At 39.2% G+C, this 16,339-nt stretch overlaps 1 protein-coding gene across 7 annotated transcripts in view; it reads right to left on the bottom strand.

Moving 5' to 3' along the window:
* Window positions 1-16,339, bottom strand: part of FUT9 (fucosyltransferase 9) — a 117,392-nt gene that overhangs the window by 37,272 nt on the left and 63,781 nt on the right. For 2 of the 7 annotated variants that reach the window (XR_005224649.2, XR_006289491.1), the window contains exons 2-5: window positions 13,101-13,143; window positions 11,784-11,863; window positions 11,560-11,616; window positions 6,283-6,648 (exon numbers count right to left, since the gene is read on the bottom strand). The exons of 1 other annotated variant lie outside the window; for it this stretch is intronic. The gene's annotated coding sequence lies outside the window, so the exon portion shown is untranslated. Of the gene's footprint in view, window positions 1-6,282; window positions 6,649-11,559; window positions 11,617-11,783; window positions 11,864-11,886; window positions 12,287-13,100; window positions 13,144-16,339 lie in introns of those variants that run through there. 4 more of the 7 variants (XR_006289494.1, XR_006289493.1, XR_006289492.1 and 1 more) reach the window with 3 other exon arrangements.

Genomic DNA, 16,339 nt, shown 5'->3' with positions numbered 1-16,339 from the left:
GAAGCTGATTTAAGAGATAGTTTTCATTGGGTTAAATCAGAATTATACATGAGTACAAAAGAGGCTAAGATCTGATCTACAATAGATAAGACCTGTCAAAATCTCCATAAAGACCATCAAAGCCTTCTTACCCAACATTTTTGGGAATGTAATGTTTCTACGGCAAAAGAAATTTCATCCGCTGAAAACATTAGTTAGATTAATTTACCCTCTTCAGACAGGATCTGATCCAATGCCCATTGAAATCAACTTGCAAGTAATTCCTCCTATAAAAGTATTCAGCTAGTGCTGGGTGAATAATTTATTTTTCAGTTCGGTGGCTGAACTGAAAAGAAAATCAGAAAACAAAATAATTTTGGGTTCACCAGAAACTTAATTTTTTTGAATTTTTCAGCAACCTAAAAGCTAAATAAAAAATAAAATAAAATAATAATAATGAATAAGAATAACAATATTAATTTTGAGTCAACCCAATTTTGAGTCATTTTGTTCAACCAAAAATGAAATGTTTCATTTCTTTTACCTCTAAAAAAATAAAAATAAGTATAATTTGAAACAATACACTGTTTTAGATCCAAAAAGGCAAAATTAAACTTTAAAAATTTTTTTTTTTTGGTTTTTTTTGGCTGAAAGAATTCATCAAATTTGACACAAAAGCTTTCAGTCAACCCAAATCTGCACTTAAAAAAAAGACATCTGAAAAATTTAGCCCAGCACTACATACAGTGATGGATGGTAATTTCTTAAATGCCTAATCCATTTCTTTACTTCAAACTGTTCTTCCCCTCTCATTTTTAAGAGATACAATGGACAGAGGTCTATGCTGATATCAAATTAACAAACACCTTTTCTTCCTTTATTCCCTTCTCTAAAACTGTGTAGCATATAAAATAGGGATGCTGTAGCCTGTTAAGTAAAGGGTGAACTAGAGGCAGACCTGCTTAACATTGTTCACAGTGAATAGTCCCATTGATTTCACAGTGAGGATATGCATTTGCAGGATGAAGGCTTAGGTACTTCAAATTTCAAACGGTAATTAGAAGACATACCTACATATATCATTGCTTTTATTTCAGCAATCTGTTTTCCCACTTGCTTCAGTTAAGTATTAGGTTTCTTTCTCCTATCTGCAGTAATGGAAGTAATAACCCAACTAACCCTGATTTAGCCATTTCTCAAAATAAAACTGATGTTAACTATGCCACATCTGCAATAGTGATAGAATAGCACAGAACAAATTAAGCATTTGGACTGGACGGAAAACAAGAATTCTGTTTCTTGATGTTTCAGAATTTGTTTTGTTCTGCATTGCAACAAAAACGAGAGTTTTCAATTTTTTTTTTGTGAAAAATGAGCGAGAGAGAGAGAGAGAGAGAGAGAGACCCACCTGAGAATAGCCAATAATCCTATGGTTGGTCTCTCTCTCTCACTCACTCAAAATTAAATCCTGGACTTGAAAAGCCTTTCCAACAAAAGTTTAGTTGGAACTGATGCATTTCCACAAAAATATTCATTTCTGACAAAAATTTCCTGACCAGCTGTAGTAAGCAGGTAAAAATCTCCTGAAGTCATTATAAAACCAGAACAACTAACAAGGGAACAATCCTAAAAGGTTGAGATACAGTAACCCTGTAAAAATCACATACACAAGGAATGAGAATATAGAAATTGAAATAAAATAATTTTCCCCAAGGAACTCATGATCATACATATTAGGTGCATAAACATTATATAACTAAAGGAGGATAGATCCATCAATGGCTATTAGCCAAGATGGTTAGAGATGCAAACCCATGCTCTGAGTGTCCCTAAATTTCTGACTGCTAGAAGCTGGGATTAGAGGACAGGTGATGGATCACTTGATACATTGCCCTGTTCTATTCACTATCTCTGAAGAATCTGGCACCGGACACTATTAGAAGACAGGATACTGGATGGACGATTGATCTGACCCAATACAGACATTCTTATGTTAACTCACTGTGTTTACCAGCCCCTTCAATTTAAGATAATATTAATTTCTAAGCCTGAATCACCTGCATGACAAGAAATATAAAGTTTCATGCAACTACATAGTATGACAATTGATCTTGGTTTTCTTATAAAAGAGGCATACACCTGGAAATCCCAATGAAAATTAAATGTCTTATGTTTAAAGTTATTTAGAGGAGCCTTACCAGATAAATTTCCACATCCTTCCCTCTGGAGCTAGAGTGACATGGTCATAGTGAACTGCATTGATAAGCAGATAGGCTACTATGTACCAGTTGGAACTGTGGGTTTACCTGAAGATATGAGTTGCAATAATCAAACCTGGCAGTCAGCTGTGTGCAAATCACTTTGGCCAGGTCTGTATCTGGTAGGATGGAGCATAACCTTTTGGTCAGTGACAGATCAAAGTGGGTTTTATTTACTGCCATGGCTATTTGGGCATCTAGTAGCTCTCAGGGGTCCAAGAAGACTCCAATGTTGCAAAGAAACTCGACACTCTGAGGCAGATGACCTTGACAGTGGAGAATATCAAAGGGAAGGCAAGTTCTTTGAAGAGCTTCCCTTTTCCAGCCAACCTCATCTTAATCAAGCCTGGGCTCAGATTCAGTGAGCTGCCCTTTATCCACGAGTTCATTTTGAGATGGTTCCCTCCCTCCCTCCCATTTTCCCAACCCCATGAGCTCACAGTCTCCATGCCCAGCCAGTCCCAAATCCACTGAAGTTCCCAGTCCCCAATAAACTTGTTTATTAAATTAAATTAAATTATTAAAAGAGGCTAGAAACTTGATGGTAGTTAGTGAAGTCTCTGGAGTTAAATGACAGTTCCTTTAGTACTGGTCAAACTAGTACATATAATAGAGTAGGTGGTAGATTCCCCACAACACAGGAGATGTTGACAAACTCTGTCAGAAGGAATCCTGGGTGTTCTTTTCCATACTTTTCCTACAGGACACAGATACGGGGTGGGGGGAGGGGAGCGGTGATCTTCTCTGTGAAATAAGAGGATAAATTCTCATATTGGGAAATACTGCATTCTGAGGTTGAGTGGATGCAAACAGGGTTTCTGCTTTTAATGCATTCCATGCTGTATATACACTAATACACAGGACCATCCACAATATATTTTCTTCCCCATAGCCGTGGAATCTATATTTAAATCTCTTGTGCTCTATCTTCCTACCAGTGATGTTACCAGCACTTTTTTTTCTGCAGCTGCTCAGCTGTCTAGTTCCTTACAGGCAATTACTCCATACTTTGCATTTGTGGTCAGGGCAGCCTTTTCATTACTTCTTTCAAACTATGTATGGTAATCTACCGCTAAGCACAGTATGGAGTAAATTTTCCTAGTGGTGCAAGGGCATTTAATGGTGCAGGTTTCATTAACATCAGCTTAATCCTTGTAAAACACATTGAAAACTTGCCCTTAAGGTTTCCAAAAACTGTTCAGGAAAGCAGCTGATTGTGAGGCAAGGTGAACTCACAGCAAAACACTTACCAATAGTTTAGACACCTTGATGCTACTCAAGAGGATTTCTCCTTAATTCATCTGATTCTTTCCTGTCAAGTGACAATCACTTACTTTCCTCTATCTCATTTTTGAGTCATTGGCCGAAAGAATCTGACTTAGATCCCTCTCAGTATCACACTGTCTCTCTCTTTCTGCAGCCTCCGGCTTCATTCACTGCATACTTTCCAACTTCCGCACTGAATGAGGCAAGAGTTCCAGTGGAAAAAATAGTATGTGATCATGTAATTAAAGACTTTACTATGTACATTAAAAAGAGGGCGGAATTAAGGCTGACAGCAACTTTAATTCTGTTATTTCCTAACTTTGAGTATTTTGACTTTGCAAACAACATAGTTTTTGTGAAAAGAAAAGGAGTACTTGTGGCACCTTAGAGACTAATCAGTTTATTTGAGCATAAGCTTTCGTGGGCTACAGCTCACTTCATCGGATGCATACTGTGGAAAATACAGAAGATGTTTGTTTTTATACACACAAATCATGAAAAAATGGGTGTTTATCATTACAAAAGGTTTTCTCTCCCCCCACCCCACTCTCCTGCTGGTAATAGCTTATGTAAAGCGATCACTCTCCTTACAATAAGAAAAGGAGTACTTGTGGCACCTTAGAGACTAACCAATTTATTTGAGCATAAGCTTTCATGAGCTACAGCTCATTTCATCGGATGCATACTGTGGAAAAAGTATGCATCCGATGAAGTGAGCTGTAGCTCATGAAAGCTTATGCTCAAATAAATTGGTTAGTCTCTAAGGTGCCACAAGTACTCCTTTTCTTTTTGCGAATACAGACTAACATGGCTGTTACTCTGAAACCTCTCCTTACAATGTGTATGATAATCAAGGTGGGGCATTTCCAGGACAAATCCAGGGTTTAACAAGAACGTCTGAGGAAGGGGAGGGGGGTAGGAAAACAAGGGGAAATAGGTTACCTTGCATAATGACTTAGCCACTCCCAGTCTCTATTCAAGCCTAAGTTAATTGTACCCAATTTGCAAATGAATTCCAATTCAGCAGTCTCTCGCTGGAATCTGGATTTGAAGTTTTTCTGTTGTAATATCGCAACTTTCATGTCTGTAATCGCGTGACCAGAGAGATTGAAGTGTTCTCCGACTGGTTTATGAATGTTATAATTCTTGACATCTGATTTGTGTCCATTTATTCTTTTACGTAGAGACTGTCCAGTTTGACCAATGTACATGGCAGAGGGGCATTGCTGGCACATGATGGCATATATCACATTGGTAGATGTACAGGTGAACAAGCCTCTGATAGTGTAGCTGATGTTATTAGGCCCTGTGATGGTGTCCCCTGAATAGATATGTGGGCACAGTTGGCAACGGGCTTTGTTGCAAGGATAGGTTCCTGGGTTAGTGGATAAGCAGGAGAGTGGGGTCGGGGGAGAGAAAACCTTTTGTAGTGATAAACACCCATTTTTTCATGATTTGTGTGTATAAAAACAAATATCTTCTGTATTTTCCACAGTATGCATCCGATGAAGTGAGCTGTAGCTCACGGAAGCTTATGCTCAAATAAATTGGTTAGTCTCTAAGGTGCCACAAGTACTCCTTTTCTTTTTGCAAATACAGACTAACACGGCTGTTACTCTGAAACCTGTCATAGTTTTTGTGGGGTTTTAGGAATGAAATACTGATGTCTTTTAGTGGGTTAGAATTTGTCTGAAGACAGTGGTGTTCAAGTGAGATTTAAATGAAGAAAGGAATAGTCCAGTCTAGATTTAAATGATTCAAATAATGGAGCTTGCACAACTGCTCTAGGGATATTATTTCAGAATCTACTATCCTGGACAGGAAACTTTACTAGGAAATATATCCGGGAAGAAGAAAAAGAATATAGGTATAAATGGCATATAGTTTAAAAAAATTAGCATGGGATAAAACACTCCTGTAGTCCCCTACATAGGCAATATCACCTTATTTGTAAATTATTTAGTTCAAACTCAGATCCGATTACTATAGTCAATGATTTTTTGTCCAACTCCATCACCGTTCAAGGTGCTGCTGCCATCTACCACCTAAGTCCTATAGACCATTTGGTGCAATCTGTTGCATTCCAAAAACAAAATAAAAGCTCTTCAAAAGTATCCCTCAATGACAGAGCAAAAAAGACCTATAAAGAATGATTTGCAAAGACATGGAAATCTCCCAATTCCTCTGTCAGTTCAAATATTGGGCCTGATCTTCCTTGAGGGTTGTGAGGCCCTCTCTTATTAGAATCCATAGCTCAATTCTCATTGCAGATTCTACTAGCAGATTGTCTTCAGAGTGGATATTAGTTTAATTTCAGTTTATTAACCGTGCTCTTAAACTGTCCTGTAGCAATATATACCAACACTGCTTTTCTTACTGTTAGTATTCTGAAAGTACATTTGAATTTGTAACTCTTGTTAAAATGAAGTGTGAAAACAAAAACACGCAGCCAATTGCAAATATAAACCCATTTTAGAGAGTCCTACAGTACTTGGGATTTTCCCCTCATAATTACCACGAATTTGAATGTAGTGTAAAAATTGCAACAACTATTGGTCTCAGCACACAAAGCTCCATCCTGATTTGAACAACTGGACCTGTAGGCTTTTAGAGCAACAATGGCATACTAAAGACAATGGTGCCTGCCATCTGTTACTTATTGTCCTCAGACTCTTGGCATATTCCCAATGAATGTTTCAGCAAATTTTGGGCACCCATGGGTTATCAGATGCTCAGTATAGGACCTGAAAAATACTGCATGTGACACAACCAATTCAGCACTATTGTGTAACTTTATTTGAAACAGTAAAGAAACATAAAAGGATAAGATTAAAATAGAACATCAAGCAGAATACAGTATTTCTTAACAGAGATGAGGGATCTTTGCTTGGTTATCAATTTCCACGTACACTGATGAGAATAGTAATCATTTAATGCAGAAAGCGATAAGAAGTAAATGTTATGATAGAAATTTCAACCAGGAAAGTGCCCATGGCAATCCACTAGCCTGTATTTGCTGCAGGAGGAACTGGAACTCCTGACCATGGTTCAGCTATTCTCATGAGATTGAGGCTAACATGCAGGCAAGTATGACAGGCATGTTAAAGTCATGTGTGTCCTACAAGGTCCATGACATCTGGCAGCCCTGAAGAGAAAAATGGAAACACTTTGAAATAGGAAAAGGTTATTGAAAAAACCACGAAATTTGGCACAAGGTCTAATGGCAGATTAATACTAGAGCTGGTCAGGAGTTCATTGAAGAAATGTTTACTGATTTGTGGAAACTGAAACTTGTCACGAAACATATCAGTTTCAACACAAGTTTCACTGGGAAGGTGTCTCATGTTTGGAATAGAATTTCTGGTCACTACCAAAGAGAATGCCCCCAGAACAGTCTAGGGATTGTGGAAGACCCAGGTTTAAATTTTTGGTTTGATTCAAGGAGAGACTTGAACATGGATCTCCAACAGCCAAGGAGTGTGCCCTAACCCCCAGGCTACTGAGGGATGTTTCTGTCTAATGTGGTTTTCTGGTGTGGTTTGTTTTTTTGGAGGTATTTTTTTGCAAAAGTTTTTGAAAGGTCTTGTTTTTGTCCTGATGCAAAATGCGACTAATATTAGACATCTCAAAATTTTTCATAGGACAGGAAATTTGACACCCAGCTTTAGTTTTTAAGAGCCAAAACAACAACAATAGAATCATAGGACTGGAAGGGACCTCGAGAGATCATCTAGTCCAGTTCCCTGCACTCAAGGCAGAACTAAGTATTATCTAGACCATCCCTGACATGTGTTTGTCTAACCTGCTCTTAAAAATCTCCAGTGATGGAGATTCCACCACCTCCCTAGGCAATTTATTCCAGTGCTTAACCACTCTGACAGTTACGAAGTTTTTCCTAAACCGCCCTTGCTGCAATTTAAGCCGATTGCTTCTTGTCCTATCCTCAGAGGTTAAGAACAACACATTTTCTCCCTCCTCCTTGTAACAACCTTTTATGTACTTGAAAACTGTTATCATGTCCCCTCAGTCTTCTCTTCTCCAGACTAAACAAACCCAATTTTTTTCAATCTTCCCTCATAGGTCATGTTTTTCTAGACCAGGGGTTCTCAAACTGTGGGTCGGGACCCCTGAGGGGGTCACAAGATTATTACAGGGGGTGGTCACAAGCTGTCAGCCTCCACCCCAAACCCCACTTTGCCTCCAGCATTTATAATGGTGTTAAATATGTAAGGAAGTATTTTTAAATTTAAAAGGGGGGGGGGTCACACTCAGAGGCTTGCTATGTGAAAGGGGTCACCAGTACAAAAGTTTGAGGAAGTTCTAGACTTTTAACCATTTTTGTTGCTCTTCTCTGGACTTTCTCCAATTTGTCCACATCTTTCCTGAAATGTGGTGCCCAGAACTGGACACAATACTCCAGTTGAGGCCTAATCAGTGTGGAGTAGAGCGAAAGAATTACTTCTCGTGTCTTGCTTACAATACTCCTCCTAACACATCCCAGAATGATGTTTGCTTTTTTTGCAACAGCGTTATGCTGTTGACTCATATTTAGCTTGTGATCCACTATGACCCCCAGATCCCTTTCCGTAGTACTCCTTCCTAGGCAGTCATTTCCCATTTTTTATGTGTGCAATGGATTGTTCCTTCCTAAGTGGAGTACTTTGCATTTGTCCTTATTAAATTTCATCCTATTTACTTCAGATCATTTCTTCAATTTGTCCAGATTATTTTGATTTTAATCCTATCTTCCAAAGCACTTGCAACCCCTCCCAGCTTGGTATCATCCACAAACTTTATAAGTGTACTCTGTATGCAATTATCTAAATCACTGATGAAGATATTGATTGGAACCGGACCCAGAACCGATCCCTGCGGGACCGCACTCATTATACCCTTCTGGCATGTCTGTGAACCCCTGATAACAACTCTCTGGGAATGATTTTCCAACCAGTTTTGCACCCACCTTATAGTGGCTCCATCTAGGTTGTATTATCAGTGTTTATTACTATCGAATGTATGCTTCTTTTGGTTCTGAAGGGTTATTTAAATGTCATAATTAATCTACGCAACAAACAAACAGCAACAAAGCAAATTAAGCATTTGTTTTGGTATGATAAGAACAAATCTGTGCTGTCTTATGGGAGTATGCAAGATGTAATGAAAGTAAATTTAAATATTACTGAAGCACTAAGAAGAGATGCTGCAGTTAAGGGTTTTATGGATGTTCTATTTGAATAGATTTCTTATTTTATATTATTCTAAAAGTTTGGAGTAAGAAAAATGCAACATAGCGTTGCTCATGCAGAAGCATCACAGCCAAAACAGGAGGAGATAGTTACCTCTCTTTAAGGTTCTGGTTGGAATGATTTCTGCGCACTTGGTAACCAGAAGGATATTGATGAAACCAAGAGATCTCAGGAAACGGCAAGAAAAGTATTTGGGTGCTGGAGGGGTAGATATATGCAAGAGATTAAAAATGTAAAATCTGTAGCCTTGTTAAGCACTGATTAAGGGTAGCAGAGGGCAGGGTAGAGGAAGGGGGTTCAGTGAGAGGCAGCTAGGGTAAACATGTACAACCTGGAGTAACTGGATAAATAATCTATGACAAGTATCTGAAAAAATTTCTTCTTAATTATGAGATCTATTAATAAGGGAATTGGTGGAAGACCCATTACTTATGAATAAAGCACTGGAAATATATTGTAAGGAAAAAGTAGCAATAACAGAATGGTAAAAGGATGGATTAGAGGACATAAGATTTTACGCAGCTAAATTTTTATTAGTCCTGCTATGAAATAAGTATTAACCTGGGCCCAGGGGAAGATGTAGAAGATGTGCTACAGGCTCCTCACCCAGGCTGGAGAAGCAAGGATGATTTGCTATTTTCTGAATGAGTAGGGGAAGGAAAATGAACAACATTTTAACAGAAGTAGGCAAATAACTCTTCACTGTTGTAACTACATATTATCATCAACTCAGTAAGATTTTGCTGACGTGAAACAAAAAGCTGAAGGAATTTCTGGTGAGCGAATGGTGATCTCAAGATAAGGATCTGGATGTCAATATGAAATACAGCACTTGGGCTCTATATCTCCATGTGAGAGAACCAGAGGAAGGTATTCTTTTTCTTTATATCTTGGATGAAATGAAACTTGGGGGGTGCTTCGATGAGGGTAAAGCACATCATGTTTTTCTTGGCCTGCTTGCTAATGAAGAGCTGGCATTACTACCCTGGTCTTAGGATTTCTTGCCCCATCACCACTATGAGTGGGACATGGACAGTAGGAGAGGGGAGAAAAGCCTCACCACAGGATTCTGGCCAACCCAGTGGAGTTACCTTGAGATATTATGGTCCAGATCCTCAGACCCTTAGTTCCCTGTGCACCATTCCAGTAGCACAAAGGAACAGACTGAGTTACCATAGCTAGCTCTATGCTAGCCCTTCCAACAGATGGCCATCCTAGTGTGGGCTCGGGGCTGTCTTGGGGTGGGTCCGGGGCATGACCAAGCAGAGTGGTCCCATAGGGATTATCATCCACCCATACAAGTTAGAATAGCCTGGAGCTGTTTAACTTCCACCAGCGTTGGTTCAGCCCCCAGATCATGTGGCAAAAAAGAGTGGCATAAAAACTATCTATGCCCCTATCCCCCATTTGCTACTCTGACACACCTGGGGTATAGCCCCATGTCTAGTATATCCAGGGTTGGAAGATGAATGTGTCTGGGAAAAACCCTTGAGCTAATTCCCTATAAGATATTCCTTGAGGTCTCTTCCTCTGGAAAAGGACCTTCATCTCTGCCAGACTAGCTTGTTTTTATTTCGGCAAGGAGCAAGCAATATACATATCAGGTAAAGGGATCCCTTCACTGACGACTGAAAAGCAGCCATTTTGGACAGGGGCTGTATCAGTGGGTTGGGGTGGGATACAGCAGTTGTTCAATGGTGTACACTGACATTTTGGAATAGTCTATGGGCCAAATCCTGCGACTGACACTCAAGCAAAGTTGGCAGTGACTTCACTGGCAGTTTTAAATAGACTAAGTGATTCGACCCTATGGGAGGATGTAAATAGCGATGTTATGTCCAACTGAAACCAGAGAGGGAACTGGGATAGGCAATGTCACTATCCAAGTGGAATTTGACTAGGACATCAGAATTAATATCCTAATTCTAGCAAAATGTGGCATGGGATTTTTGAAATATAACAGTCAGGACATAAGTCTTGCCCAAAAGATGGTGGGCTAAATTCTCTTCCCAGTTACACTGGTTCAACCCCATTTACTTCAATATGGTTTTACAGATGCAAAGAAGTGCAGAATTTGGCCCAGGATCTTCAGCCACGCAGTGCCACCTAATAAAATGTATTCTAGTCTGAAATGGAGAGAAGCATGACATATACTGAATTGCCAGCATGATTTCCTGCTTGGGTATTATGACAGCTGGAAAAAAATCTCTCATCATGAAGCAAAAACCTACATAGTTTCTAATAGCCTGTACCCCAGCAAATGAATAATCCCATTCATTTTATGTGTGGTTTAATCTAGCAATATACAATTCTTGTTGTGCTACTGAGCCATTTGAAAAAAAAATTAGCTAATTGTGCTTGGGCAACTGACAAGGGAGCAGCACTTTCCTCAAGCTTCATTTTGTTTCTAATTTACTTAGCCATGAGGCAGGCAAGGTAAGCCTTTTCTAGTTTATGTAAAGCTAAGAAGAAAAGAAGAATTCCACATATTTTAGAGACTACCAGATTTAACATTTGCATTTGATTTGCCATTCATAAAAATATTTTTAATAGAAGGACATCAAAATTTATCTCTCTAGTTACCTTTGTCAGGGCTGACAATTTTATTGCTAGGTGTTGCCAGCAAAGAGCTTCTGAAATTTTTCCAGTTATCTTCTCCACTGCCAGAGTCATTACATTTGAGATGAAAGGCACTAGAGATTGTGTTGTAAAATCTAAATTTAAAATCTGTATGCACTGACAAAAATCAACATGCTATAATAGTGGACAAACTGCTCTTAAACCCTACATTTATTATGGAGTAGGCTTACCTCAGTGTAACAACAGCTGTGCTTACCCATTCTTCCTCTCCTGTTATTGTTAGATACCTATATTTACATTATAATGTCTTCTGTGATTTCCACAGTATGCATCCGATGAAGTGAGCTGTAGCTCACGAAAGCTCATGCTCAAATAAATTGGTTAGTCTCTAAGGTGCCACAAGTGCTCCTTTTCTTTTTGCGAATACAGACTAACACGGCTGTTACTCTGAAACCTATATTTACAGTGTCTTATTTCCTTCTTTTTTTCTCCAAGCATTTTGGCCACGTAGAAAAATAAAAGGATTCTTGATTCCTAGGTGAAATATTAAGGGTGCCTTGAAAGAGTCCATAAAGTTTGCTGCTCTTCCTCTGAGTAAATAAGCTCAATTCACATAATAAATATTGACAAAGATTATCCTTTCCTCTTGTGCACTCTCTTCCCTTTTTCCCCACTTTTCACCTTCCCGCCTCATTCCTTTTCTGTTGTCATCTCTTCTCCTCTTCCCTATTGCCATTCCCTTTTTGAGGCACTCCTCTCAGTCATCCCTCTTATTTTACTGCAGTCTTCTCTCCAACCCACCCCTATTCTTCTCCCATCGTTCTGTATTTCCCCCTCCTCTTCCTCCCACTTCCAATCAGTGTTGACACATCTCCCCCTCACTCCACTGAGTGTGTATGGAAACTTGCTTACGTCTGATAATTCATCAGGGTCTAGGTTTCCAGAAAACGTTAATGTCTGTGGAAGAGAATACAATGGAGCAGGGGAGAAATGTATTGTATGAGAGAAGGAGAGAGGCAATGCAATATGGCAGGGAAGTTGACTGAGGGGGAGAGAAACTGGAATTCCTGAGCATCAAAAGATTAATAAACTAAGGTTGATAGAAACATTACAGTGCTCTTTATGGAACAGTAATATGATGAGAGAGGCATGGAAAGATCATGTTAGGTAGAGCTCAATCAAGACAGACAGGAAGGATACAGTGTCATACATGTGTTACAATAAAAAAGTAGGAGGAGTCAAAAAGTCATAAAAATCTCTCTCTCTTTCTTGTGGTCTTTCCGCTACTTATTTGAAAGCCAGAGACTCACTAAAATTCAGGTCTCTTTTTGGTTGAAGGTACCAGTCTATTCTTAAACATTGTTTTGGCCATCAAAGGCTGCACAGAATATTCACTTTCACCACAGGCATAAATAATTAAGACTGTTGTAAACTCTCCCAAAAAGAGTGAGCCAAATGCAAATTGTCAGTTAGAATTTATAAAAAAAATTAAAAAAAATAAAATCAGTTATTAAATACCTCCCCAAAAAATATGGGATTTGGAGCAAAGCCAAAGCATGTAAGTTAGCAGGCCAGTACACTGATTTACATTCCCAGCAGTTTTTAGAACAATATTGTGTAGCTAAGCACAAATAATACACAGAGCTGTCATGAAATTGATTCCAACTGTGTATGCTCAGAAGCCAGGTTAGTGGCATGCATTGCTTTTTTAAATGTCATTTAAACATATAAAGGTATATGTCTTTATCAAAAGATGTAGAGGATATCATACTTAAGTTTTCTGGTGAAACATGGTTCCTCTCTGTAGAAATCACCTGCATTGTAAAAGGAACAAAAACACTGTATTTCATAAATTGAAATTAATTGCACATGGCATAAAAGATAGAAATGTCTTTTAAAAAGAAGTTGTGCAAATGACCATCACAGCCCAGGGCTTTAAAAAAAAAAACAAAAACAAAAAAAAAACCACACCTCCGGCAAAGCAATTAATGATAACAAGAATTACCCTCATGAGATAACATGATCATAAAATACAAAGGGAGGGCTGAGATTTATTCATAAAAGGGAGTCAAAAGCAAACAGAATGTTGGCAATCATTAAAAAAGGGATAGATAATAAGGCAGAAAATATCATATTGCATCTATATAAATCCATGGTACACCCACATCTCGAATAATGCATGCAGATATGGTCGCCCCATCTCAAAAAAGATATACTGGAATTGGAAAAGGTTCAGAAAAGGGCAACAAAAATGGTTAGGGGTATGGAACAGCTTCCATATGAGGACAGATTAATAAGACTGGGACTTTTCAGCTTAGAAAAGAGATGACTAAAAGGGGGATATGATTGAGGTCTGTAAAATCATGACTGGTGTGGAGAAAGAAAATAAGGAAGTGTGTTATAAGGAGGAGTAAATAACAAGAACTAGAGGTCACCAAAATGAAATTAATAGGCAGCAGTTTAACAAGAAACAAAAGGAAGTATTTTTTCCCTCAAGGCACAGTCAACCTGTGGGACTCTTTGCCAGAGGATGTTGTGAAGACCAAGACTATAACAGGGCTCAGAAAAGAACTAGATACATTCATGGAGAACAGGTCCATCAATGGCTATTAGTCAGGATGGGCAAGGATGGTGTCCTTAGCCCCTGTTTGCCAGAAGCTGGGAATGGGTGACTGGGGATGGATCACTTGATGATTACCTGTTCTGTTCATTCCCTTTGGGGCACCTGGCATTGGTCACTGTCAGATGACAGGATACTGAGTTAGGTGGACCTTTGGTCTGACCCAGTATGGCTGTTTTTATGTTCTTGATATCCAAAGAAATATCCAATACCTTTTTGATTAGTGCTATGTGGTATAAATGTAAAATATAGTTTGTTATATTGGGCCTGTTGGCCTTCATCTTGTGTAATCATTTATGCTAATATAAAGTGGCTTTGAAATGCTACAAACTCAGAATGGTATAGGGTTTGTGACAGGGTCGGGCTGGATGGCTACAGGAGAGTAATCCTATTGGGATCCGGGAAGTGGGCGGGCTGCTAAAGGATCCCCCCGCAGCCTAAGAGGGGGATCCACAGGACCTGGACACCAAATAAATCCGGGGAACAACTAATGAAATAACAGGGACAGGAGTGCGGTCAAAGGGTCAAACGAAGGGAACCGGACGGGGACACCGAACAGAGAACCCCGGACAGCACCCACTGCTCCTCAAAGGCGTCAAGGGACTCAGTGGATGCCGCCCAGAGGAACTCTGGCTGGATACGTGAATGGACAGAGGATCGGAAATAGGCCCCACAGTCACAGGAGACTCCAATCAGCCAACAGGAGAGTAATAGAAGGCAGATATATTAGCCCCAGGTTAAGTAGGTCCCTCTTCCCTGGGTAAGGTAACAGGGAAGGTTCCAGAACAATCAGGAACCTTCTGGAGACAATTAAGACAGACATGCTGATTAGAACACCTGCAGCCAATCAAGAAGCTGGTAGAATCAATTAAAGCAGGCTAATCAGGGCACCTGGGTTTAAAAAGGAGCTTACTTCAGTTTGTGGTGCGCATGTAAGGAGCTGGGAGCAAGAGGTGCTAGGAGCTGAGAGTGAGAATGCATACTATTGGAGGACTGAGGAGTACAAGCATTATCAGACACCGGGAGGAAGGTCCTGTGGTGAGGATAAAGAAGGAACATGCCAAAGGGTAACCAACAGAGAAAGAAACCACTCACCCAGCAAAATTAAATCTTGTTGGGTGTACTGTAATGTACTCTATATAAGATTGTTCTTTTCTGTTGTTCTTGCTGTTTGATTCCAGTGCAGTGACAACAATTCTTAGTAAAACTGAACGCTGCAAATGTACCATATTTGACTGCATATATTTTGACAAATAAATCCTTTATTCAAATTAAATGTATCAACATTCATGCGCTGTGCAATATTTTACTATTAATCATAGTTATTGTCCTGCAATATCACCAGTATTTTATAAATAATTCAACTTCAGCCATCCATGTAGATTACAAAAATAATGTACAGTTTAGATATAACTTTGGGATCAATACTTCTGAGACTGTAGAATCCTATCTTTGTATGAATATGACATGAAGTAAGCTAGTAAACCATGACTGGATGTGCTATGAAGTTTTATTCACTGTTTCATTCCAGTCTAGTTGAAATCTCTGAATCATTCTGATATCTAAGACTTGGTCTCACCCCAATTACTGCCTGATATGGAAAAGAAAATCAACTTGCTCCCAGAGAAGCCTATGGCAAATCTCATTTGCTTCAGTGGTGCAGCATCAAGTTCTAGTGGCTTTACAGTAATAAGTATCTATTCAAAATCATCAACATTTCAGTTGACCTTAACTACGTTAAGAGATATTCTCCATAGACATATGCGTAATGTAACAACGTGTGCTGTTTGGATAGGAAAGCAACGTGTGTTTGGTAATAATGCGTTGTCTGAACATGAAAAAGTATGAGGTTGGTGTTTACATTGTGTATTTGAGTGTGTCTCTGAGGAATTGGGCTGTTTGTGAACTGTGGCTGATTATATTTGGGTAGCTATGATTTTAAGGTGGGAAGGCATGTAACTTAAAGCTGGTGTGGATGTGACTGTTGGTTTAAATGATGATTTTCTGAAATTTTAGTGATTATGTGGGAATAGGGGTGCCTATGGGGATAGGTGATGTGGATTTCCATGGGGGGGGGGGGGCGCATAAATGGTACTACTAGGAATGAAGAAGCCAGTACAGGCGAGAGAGTCAGTGTGAGTATAGGATTATTAAAGGAGGAATGAGACTTGCCTCCTGCAGCATCAGTGAATGGAAATAGCTGATGGATCTAAGGCCCTGTCTTTATTAAGATGAGGATCAAAATAATAAAGTCCCATGATTCTTCGCCTGGCATCTGTGCATTTTGCCAGCACAATTTTTGAACTGCAGTCAAGCAGCATGGAGGACCTAGCATTAAGTACTATGATCATGGCAGTCATTAACACTAACAGCATGATGTATATGCATTT

This window comes from Chelonia mydas, chromosome 3 (genome assembly GCF_015237465.2).
Source record: "Chelonia mydas isolate rCheMyd1 chromosome 3, rCheMyd1.pri.v2, whole genome shotgun sequence".
Lineage (NCBI taxonomy): Eukaryota > Metazoa > Chordata > Testudines > Cheloniidae > Chelonia > Chelonia mydas.
This window is presented reverse-complemented; position numbering and strand designations above follow the sequence as displayed.